Raw genomic sequence first — 7,661 nt, 5'->3', positions numbered from 1 at the left:
TCAAGAGAACGCGTCCTGACCACTTACTGTATCATGCAGCACATTTCTCTAGACGTAGGGAGGATAATAAGGGACCAGATCAAAGCCATTAAAGTAAAACCACGAGGAAATCGATGGTCTGAAGATATCAAGTTAATCAGGCGTCTGCTTCGCGGTTTGCCGCACCAGCCTGCCCTACCTCGCAAGGACGCAACAGCCAGACCTCGACCCTCCCAACGCGCCCTCAAAAGAAGACGCGTCCGGGTAATTGAACACAATGACGAGGCTTTAGAAAATGAAGATTACGAAGCGGAGCATGCGTTTACGGATGAAGAAGCGCGGCCAGACTTAAACATCCCTTTCCCAAACTCACCTTTGGCTCCGCAAGAAGGGATTCTTGATCCAACGCAGCATGAGACTACCATTTTAGATCAAGAAATCCCTAGTCCCCTTCCTTCTCCCTTATCAGCTTCAATTCCAACTTTTGTACCTCCTCCAATTATTTTTGAACCAACTGGGTTAGGATTAAGCAACGCAGGAAATCTTGAAGACCCGGTTGAAAGAGCCGAAGAGCCAACACCTACACAACCGTGCATTGATCTTGACGAGTTGAAAACTTTCATTAGCGATCAACTCAGACCACTGGCTGCGTCCATTGAAACACTTCAGTAGCAAAATAGGGTTCTAAGGGATTACATGCGGTAGCAAACAAGAAGAATGCAGGACCAGTTTGTCTATACAACACAATATATTAATCAGGTTCTAGTTGGAATGTTTGCCTTGCCACGCTACCTGCCCACCTAAGGAACCCTCTGCACTTCATGGATGAAGACCCTGCAGAAGAACGCAGGGATGACGCGCCAGCAAAATAACTTTGTGGGTGTTGGTTACTTTGTTTTATTTATTGATCTTTTGTATTTGTTTGTTGTCTGTTTATTCCATTACTGAGTTATCCAATGAAATGGATGAAATTTTTATCATTTTTCATCCTTGCGTTTGTCCTTAACATACATTTTTTTTTCTTTAGCTATTTTTCTCGTCTTGTGCGTTGATTTACCTCAATGATATTAGTAATATGAAATTTATAAGTATAGAGTAGGAGTTAGGAAAATCAACAAAACCTGAACTTTTCTAAAAAGTCTACATGTTTTCTTTCTAACGCATGCAAGCTCTAAATCAAAACTCCTTTCTAAATTCTCAAAGCCTTTTCGAAATTTTGTTTCTCTTTTAGCAATGAAGATTTAGCTGATCTCCAAAATTTGGGGGTGAGGGAAATTCGAGTTAAGACGCATTCATCGAGTACATCAAAAAGAAAGGAAACAAAATAGAAAGATGTTAAACGCAAACTTCTCTATCAATACTCTAAAAGAAAACCTCAAATTGACATAAGTTAAAAATTGGAACAGGCACTTAGCCGTAGTTGGATGCTCGCATGACACCCGTGGGGGCAAGCCGAAACGAAGTTAAGTCTCCTAGACCAATGCATCTCAAAACTCTGCTATCTAGTTTAAAGAAGCTGTATCTTGAAACGCATGCATGCTAGATATGAGTTTAGTTGTGAAGGGTTCTCACCTGTAGTTGGATGCTCGCATGACACCGTGGAGGCAAGCCAAAACGAAGGTGGGATACTTGGAACAACGCATGGGTAACCCAAAATTCATATTTTTTCTTTTAACGGCATCTGTTTAAAAAAAAAAAAAAAAAGAGTAAAAGCATCTAACGCATTGCTGGATTAGAAAAAATGAGAATGTTTTGAGAAACGAAAGGAGTTGTTGACAAGAGGCTTGCTGCACCTGAAATAAAACATTCTTCCTTTTAGAAAAGAATCAACTTGCGTTACATTTTCCAAACTCCAGTCTCAAGCTTATAAATGAATATGATGAGAGGTGAACCCTGCACACTAAAGACAATGGAGATAATAAAGAATTATTTGTGGAATGCTCAAGGACGAGCATTGTTGAAATTTTGGGGGTGTGATAACTTGTAGAAATACAAGTTATTGTGGCTTAAAAGTTGGGACAATTAGGGTCTTTAATGATAAAATCTCATCACTTTTAGAGAAAACGCATTGAATTACTTGAACACTATCAAACTCCTACAAAAGAATGTTTATTGCTAAAATACTGCGGCATTAACGCATGATATTGCAAGATCTCAACAAATATTCTAAGTGTCGCAGACAAAGTCTAATGCATGGGGCATGCGTCGGAGGGATTCAACACAGGGAAGATTCATTGATTGAGGCTGTTTGTGTCAAATCACCACTTGCAAGCTTGGGCATCTACAGCAGGCGGTGTCTGAAAAGCATCTGAGTGTCAGGCGGCTGACCAGGGTATGAAATTTAATGCTGCCCATCATCAAGTTGGAGAAGACCGACGCCTATAAATAGAAGAAATCCCACCAGATGAACGGATCTTTTAGCTCATTGCATATTCTGAATTTTGAGATCTTAGAGCTGTGTTGTGGTAACGAGAAGAACAAGAGGAAAGAGAACCATCACCATCGCCGATCAAGGAGCGGAGAAAGCTGAGCTCGAGAGAGAACTTTCTTTCAATTCTTCCACAAGTGGTTGTACACGAACTAGAATTGAGCCAAAGAGGACAAGAGATTGTACTCTGCGGCTTGACTCCTTTCATTTCATCTTACTTATCGTTTTCATCATCTCATTTAATTAAGTGTTGGTTTTGTAAAGACAATCAATTTCTTTATAAATTCACATATTTGATCTATCATACTTCGCCACTGTTTATTTCTTGTTTTATGTTGGATGCATCTATAACTTCATGCAAAATTCTACTTCGAATCGCTTAAGTCAACTAAATCAATTGGTAAAAGCAACTTTAGCTTAAATTATCCGAGAGAATAAGCAAGCCAGCATCAAGCTAGAAACGCTTAGTGCATCTAGAAATAGACGCACTGTTTTATTGCATCCTGTGACTGACACATACATCCTAGAGATAGGTATTGTATGACATTCGCATTGAGAAGTGCCGAATAGAAGTCTAAAGCATAAACGGAGATAAAAAGTCATCTTATTCGCATCATATTCTTGTTCGTGTACATCTAACTTAGATCGATGCATATCACTTGCATCAAACTCCATTTTCACAAGACCCCCTATTCTCTCTTTGACCCTTTTGTATCTTCTTGCATGCACATAATAACTTAGTTTAAATAACTCATTTCTACAACAGTTACAATGCAAGGTTTGTGTTAGCTTTAATTTGAATCTCTGAGTTCGACCTTGGACTTACTAAGAACCCGAGTTGGATTTATACTTCGATCTGATTCAGGAAAACTTGAACGCCTATAGAGGAGTGTCATGTGTCCTGTTGCACATCATTAATGCATCAACGTGTCACTAACGCATCATAAACGCATCGACTCATCATTCATATTTACACTTATTTTTCCAATTACTTTATACAATACACTCCTAAGCTCGAATCACGAAATCAACAAACACTATGCGTGGGATCCCAAATTTTTTATGAGATTTAAAGTAAGTTTTTGTAACATTTGAGTATTATTTTGAATTTTGAGATTAAATTGAATTATTGTAAAAATATAATTCAATTTAAATTTTTTGCTTCAGTGAAGAAATTTTGGAATTTAAGTTTTAAATTAAAGAGAATTTGAGACTGACTTCAATTTTAATTTAATTTAGAAAATTGAATTAAAATTAAGAGAAGGAAATTGCATTTTTTATTTGGTTAAGGATTAAAGATTTTAAAGATTTGGAGATTTGGATTCCTAAAAAAATTTAAATTGGATTTGGAATTTAAAAAGGAAATATATATAAAGGAAAAGAGTTGAGATTTTAAAATTTTGAGAGAGAAAAAGAAATATATATATATACGTGCAAGGGTTAGGAGAGAGAAAAAAATAAAACAAAATTTCTTCTTCTCTCACGCGCATGTATTCCTAATAATATGGTAAATGACATCACCTAGAGAAGTCATTTACCATTCATCTTCATTTATATCAATTTTATCTTCCATTTCCATTTATAATACATTCCTAGCACACATCACGAAACCACGAACAAGATTTTGGCGCCGTTGTCGGGGATTTAGCAACAAGGCTAACCAGAATTTTGCTTGTATCTTTTGTAGAAAAACTTGCAGCTGAGGGAGTATTACAAGCTAAACCTTAGCTTGTAAATGTTTTATGAGCGGGGAAAACACTCTTGAGCTCCTATACGACTTCGAAGTTGAAAGGACCTTTAGACGAAGTTGAAAGGACCTTTAGACGAAGAAACCGATCGAATCGTCGTCGAAGGTTAAGGCAACAACTAAGACAGTAACAACAAAGACAACAACAAATGGTGGATGATCAACTAAACCATAACTTAGCTAAACAATTAGCCAACGCTGCCCTAAATCCAATTCTGATGGCGAACAACAGTACGCGTCCAATGCGAGAGTATGTGTCACTTGTGTTGTATGACTTTTCGCTAGGGATCATATATCTGACGCTAGATGGAACGAGATTTGAGATTAAGTCCGTAATGCTCCAGATGCTTCAAATTGCAGGTATTTGTATTTTTAATTTTTTTATGAGAATTTTCTAGTTTTGTTTTATAGCTTTAAGGATATCTGATATATGAATTTCAGTAATTTACTTTTAATAAAATTATTTATTTCATAGTATTTAATAGGCGTCGATTTAAAATGTATGTTTATAATAACAAGTATAAGTCTTAAGAAATCGGTTCGTTACACTATAAATGCAAAATTCTCATATAAATTTTCTATACAATAGAAACTCTTTGATACAAAGTTATTGCTACCTTTTAAAAAATTTATTTTGTATAGTGTTGTCTTGAAATAGTAAATGAACAACGGAGGTGATAAAAGAAATGGAAGGATTCAAATAGTTACTTCATAAACTTAAAAGGGCCAAAATAAACCTTTCTTAAATATATGGGTTAAATTAACAAAAATTGAAAGTATAAAGATCAAAATGAGTAAATTTAAAATCACATAGACCAAAAAAGTATTTCGAGTTAATTAAAAGTCTAAATTATATGTATAAAAATATACTCTACAAATTTGCTTTTTATTTAAAAGATATCCTCATTATTTTAAAAGTTGCAATATTACCATTGATCTTTAATAAACGTTTCAAAACTACTCTTAGATAAACAAATAAAATAGAAGAGACGTGTTTGAATGTTGTTCCTTTAGATTTTATCTAGTAAACCATCCTAATTATCACCACTTTGTTTTATGTCATTGCTATGTTGATTTTATGTCTATTATTCTAAAAGATTTCTATTTCAATAGTAATTTTGAAACGTTTATGAAAAGTCAAGGTAATATTGTAACTTTAAAAAGAATAAAGATGTTTTTAAAATAAGAGACAAAGCTGAAGAGTATTTATATATTCTTATAATTTAGCTTAGTTAAAAATAGTATATAGTTAAGTATAAACAAATAAAATTTAAAGTTATCAAAACCATTTTCTTTTAGTCTAAAGGGTACAAAAGTCAAGATAATATTAAAAACTTGGATATGAAAAGATTGTTTTAATCAATAGGATGAGGAAAAGACTATCTTAGAAGAAGCTAAAAAAGTTTGAGGATTTAACAATCAATTGCTTGCCAACTTGCCTACCTACTACATAACTAAAATGCATCATCATGTGCACTTCACTATCAAAGGAGATATTTTTTTTTCACATGTCAAAATAATTAAATTAGTTGACAATTTAGTCCTAATCATTCTCCCCCTAACATTTTGCTTTTGAGGAATCCAACCCAACACAAGTAACTTGTAATTGGATAAAATATCCTTTTTTCCTTTTTTTTTCCTTCCAAATTTGATTCTTATCCATAAAAACATGTTTTTTTTTTTAATATTATAACTATTTGTAAGATTTAGATAAGTGAACTATATATTATAATCTTTTTTTTATCACAAACTGTTGTGTATTATTTAGAAGCTAAATTTAGTTCTTTATTGGAACATAGACAAATATTAAGAATTGTTTAGATCTAAATTTATCTATGTGGTTAAACATAGTATATATTTAGGCTTAATTTAGATGTCGAGATTTAGTGTTGGAAAATGTACTAAAAATTTTATTTGGATATTTCATTCTTTGCAGCAACATGTAAAAAAGAAAAGTGTTTTTGAAAAGTTTTATGAGATGAAAATTAAAGCATTTACCAAGGGTGGTTTGCTTTGGAAACAATATGATGTATCATGGAGTGGATTAAGAGGTTATAGTGCAATTATTTATAAACTTTCATGAGTTCAAGGAGAAGAGTCCATTCTAATTAGTTATTTATTTATTTATTAAAAAAATTAGTTTGATAATAATTTTATTTTTATTTTTTTTGTTTGAGTAATAATTAGATGCAATTTAGACTACACTAATCTTATACTTTCCTTCCGTTTACACACAGAATAAAATTAAAATAATCATTTTTTAAAAAATTGCCACATGGCAATTTTCTATTAGAACTACCTGAGTGCACAAAAATAGGTGTATCTAGACAACAAATAAGTATTTTTCTTTTTGTTCATGAAATTTATACTTGTTTTCTTCCATTTTTTTTACTATAATTTTCATCTTATTAATAACATTTGGTTTATTAGTCAAATTTCAAAAAGAAAATAAGGTTTTTAAAACTTTTTGTTTTTAGTTTTCAAAATTTAGCTTGATTTTTGAAAACATTGTTAGAAAGTGGATAATAATATACAAAAATTTATAGGTGGAAGTAGCATTTATAATCTTACTTTTTCCAAAATCGAAAAAAACAAACAAATGATTATCAAAGAAAATGATAAAAATCATGGTGTTTCAAAGTTTCAACTATACCTATTACAAGATCCAAGACTTGCGAGTATTCATTCTTTAAAATTGAGCATGAAGTTGTCATTAATAACACTTGAGTTTGGCAAGCACTTTGACAACATAACTTACTACTTTAGATTCATAAACTCCTTAATGTATTTTCTATGTTAAATGTCAATTTCAAGCTAGATAATTAAGGATAGGATTTAACAAATTTGCCAATCATGATCATTACTTATTGTAGCTAATTTTTAGACATTTGAAGGATCGAGAGTTTCTTTTGTAGGGGGACTATAGATGCTCATGTTGGGTTTTATGTCCTAAAACTCGTGGCATGTAAACAATGAAACTTATTCTAAAAGTTCAATAAGGCGTTATTGAATAGACATTTTGCTTCTAAAAAATCCAATAAACCTGAAAGTCCTTTGACTATTGGATGAATACTTGAACTTTATGTGGAGACATAAAGGTGGATGAAGTTCGAGTAAATAGTCAAAATGATCTATAGTATATGAATAAGGTTGGGTACCATATGCTGGTAACACTATTGGATGCGGCCTGTTCTGTAGTTATTACAAGGAGTTGTAAAGTGCTACAAACGAAGTGATCCTAATTCGTTCATGTTGGGACATGAGGAGTAGGGGTGTCCTTGTGCAAAAAGGTTTGTACAAGATCGAACCATGAAATTAGTCACTCTTACTTTATAACGCTGTTTATTGTTTAAGATTGACTATTTCAAAGCGATGACCTAGGTAACTTGACCTTAATCTTGAGCTAACTATGAACGCCTGTTTATTTGGAATTATCTTTATATTTGCATAGGTGAGGGTTGGCTCAACAGCGTCGGCTCAATAAACCTCCCATTTTAGGGGTAAGAC

At 33.0% G+C, this 7,661-nt stretch overlaps 1 long non-coding RNA gene across 1 annotated transcript in view; it reads left to right on the top strand.

Annotated features, from left to right (window-relative positions):
- Positions 1–4,507, top strand: part of LOC120070644 — a 14,128-nt gene extending 9,621 nt beyond the window's left edge. The window contains exon 4 of the long non-coding RNA XR_005480003.1: positions 4,095–4,507. This is a non-coding gene — a long non-coding RNA (uncharacterized LOC120070644). The remainder of the gene's footprint in view (positions 1–4,094) is intronic.
- The last annotated feature ends 3,154 nt before the right edge of the window (positions 4,508–7,661 follow it).

The sequence above is a fragment of the Benincasa hispida genome, chromosome 2 (genome assembly GCF_009727055.1).
Source record: "Benincasa hispida cultivar B227 chromosome 2, ASM972705v1, whole genome shotgun sequence".
NCBI classification, from domain to species: Eukaryota; Viridiplantae; Streptophyta; class Magnoliopsida; order Cucurbitales; family Cucurbitaceae; genus Benincasa; species Benincasa hispida.
This window is presented reverse-complemented; position numbering and strand designations above follow the sequence as displayed.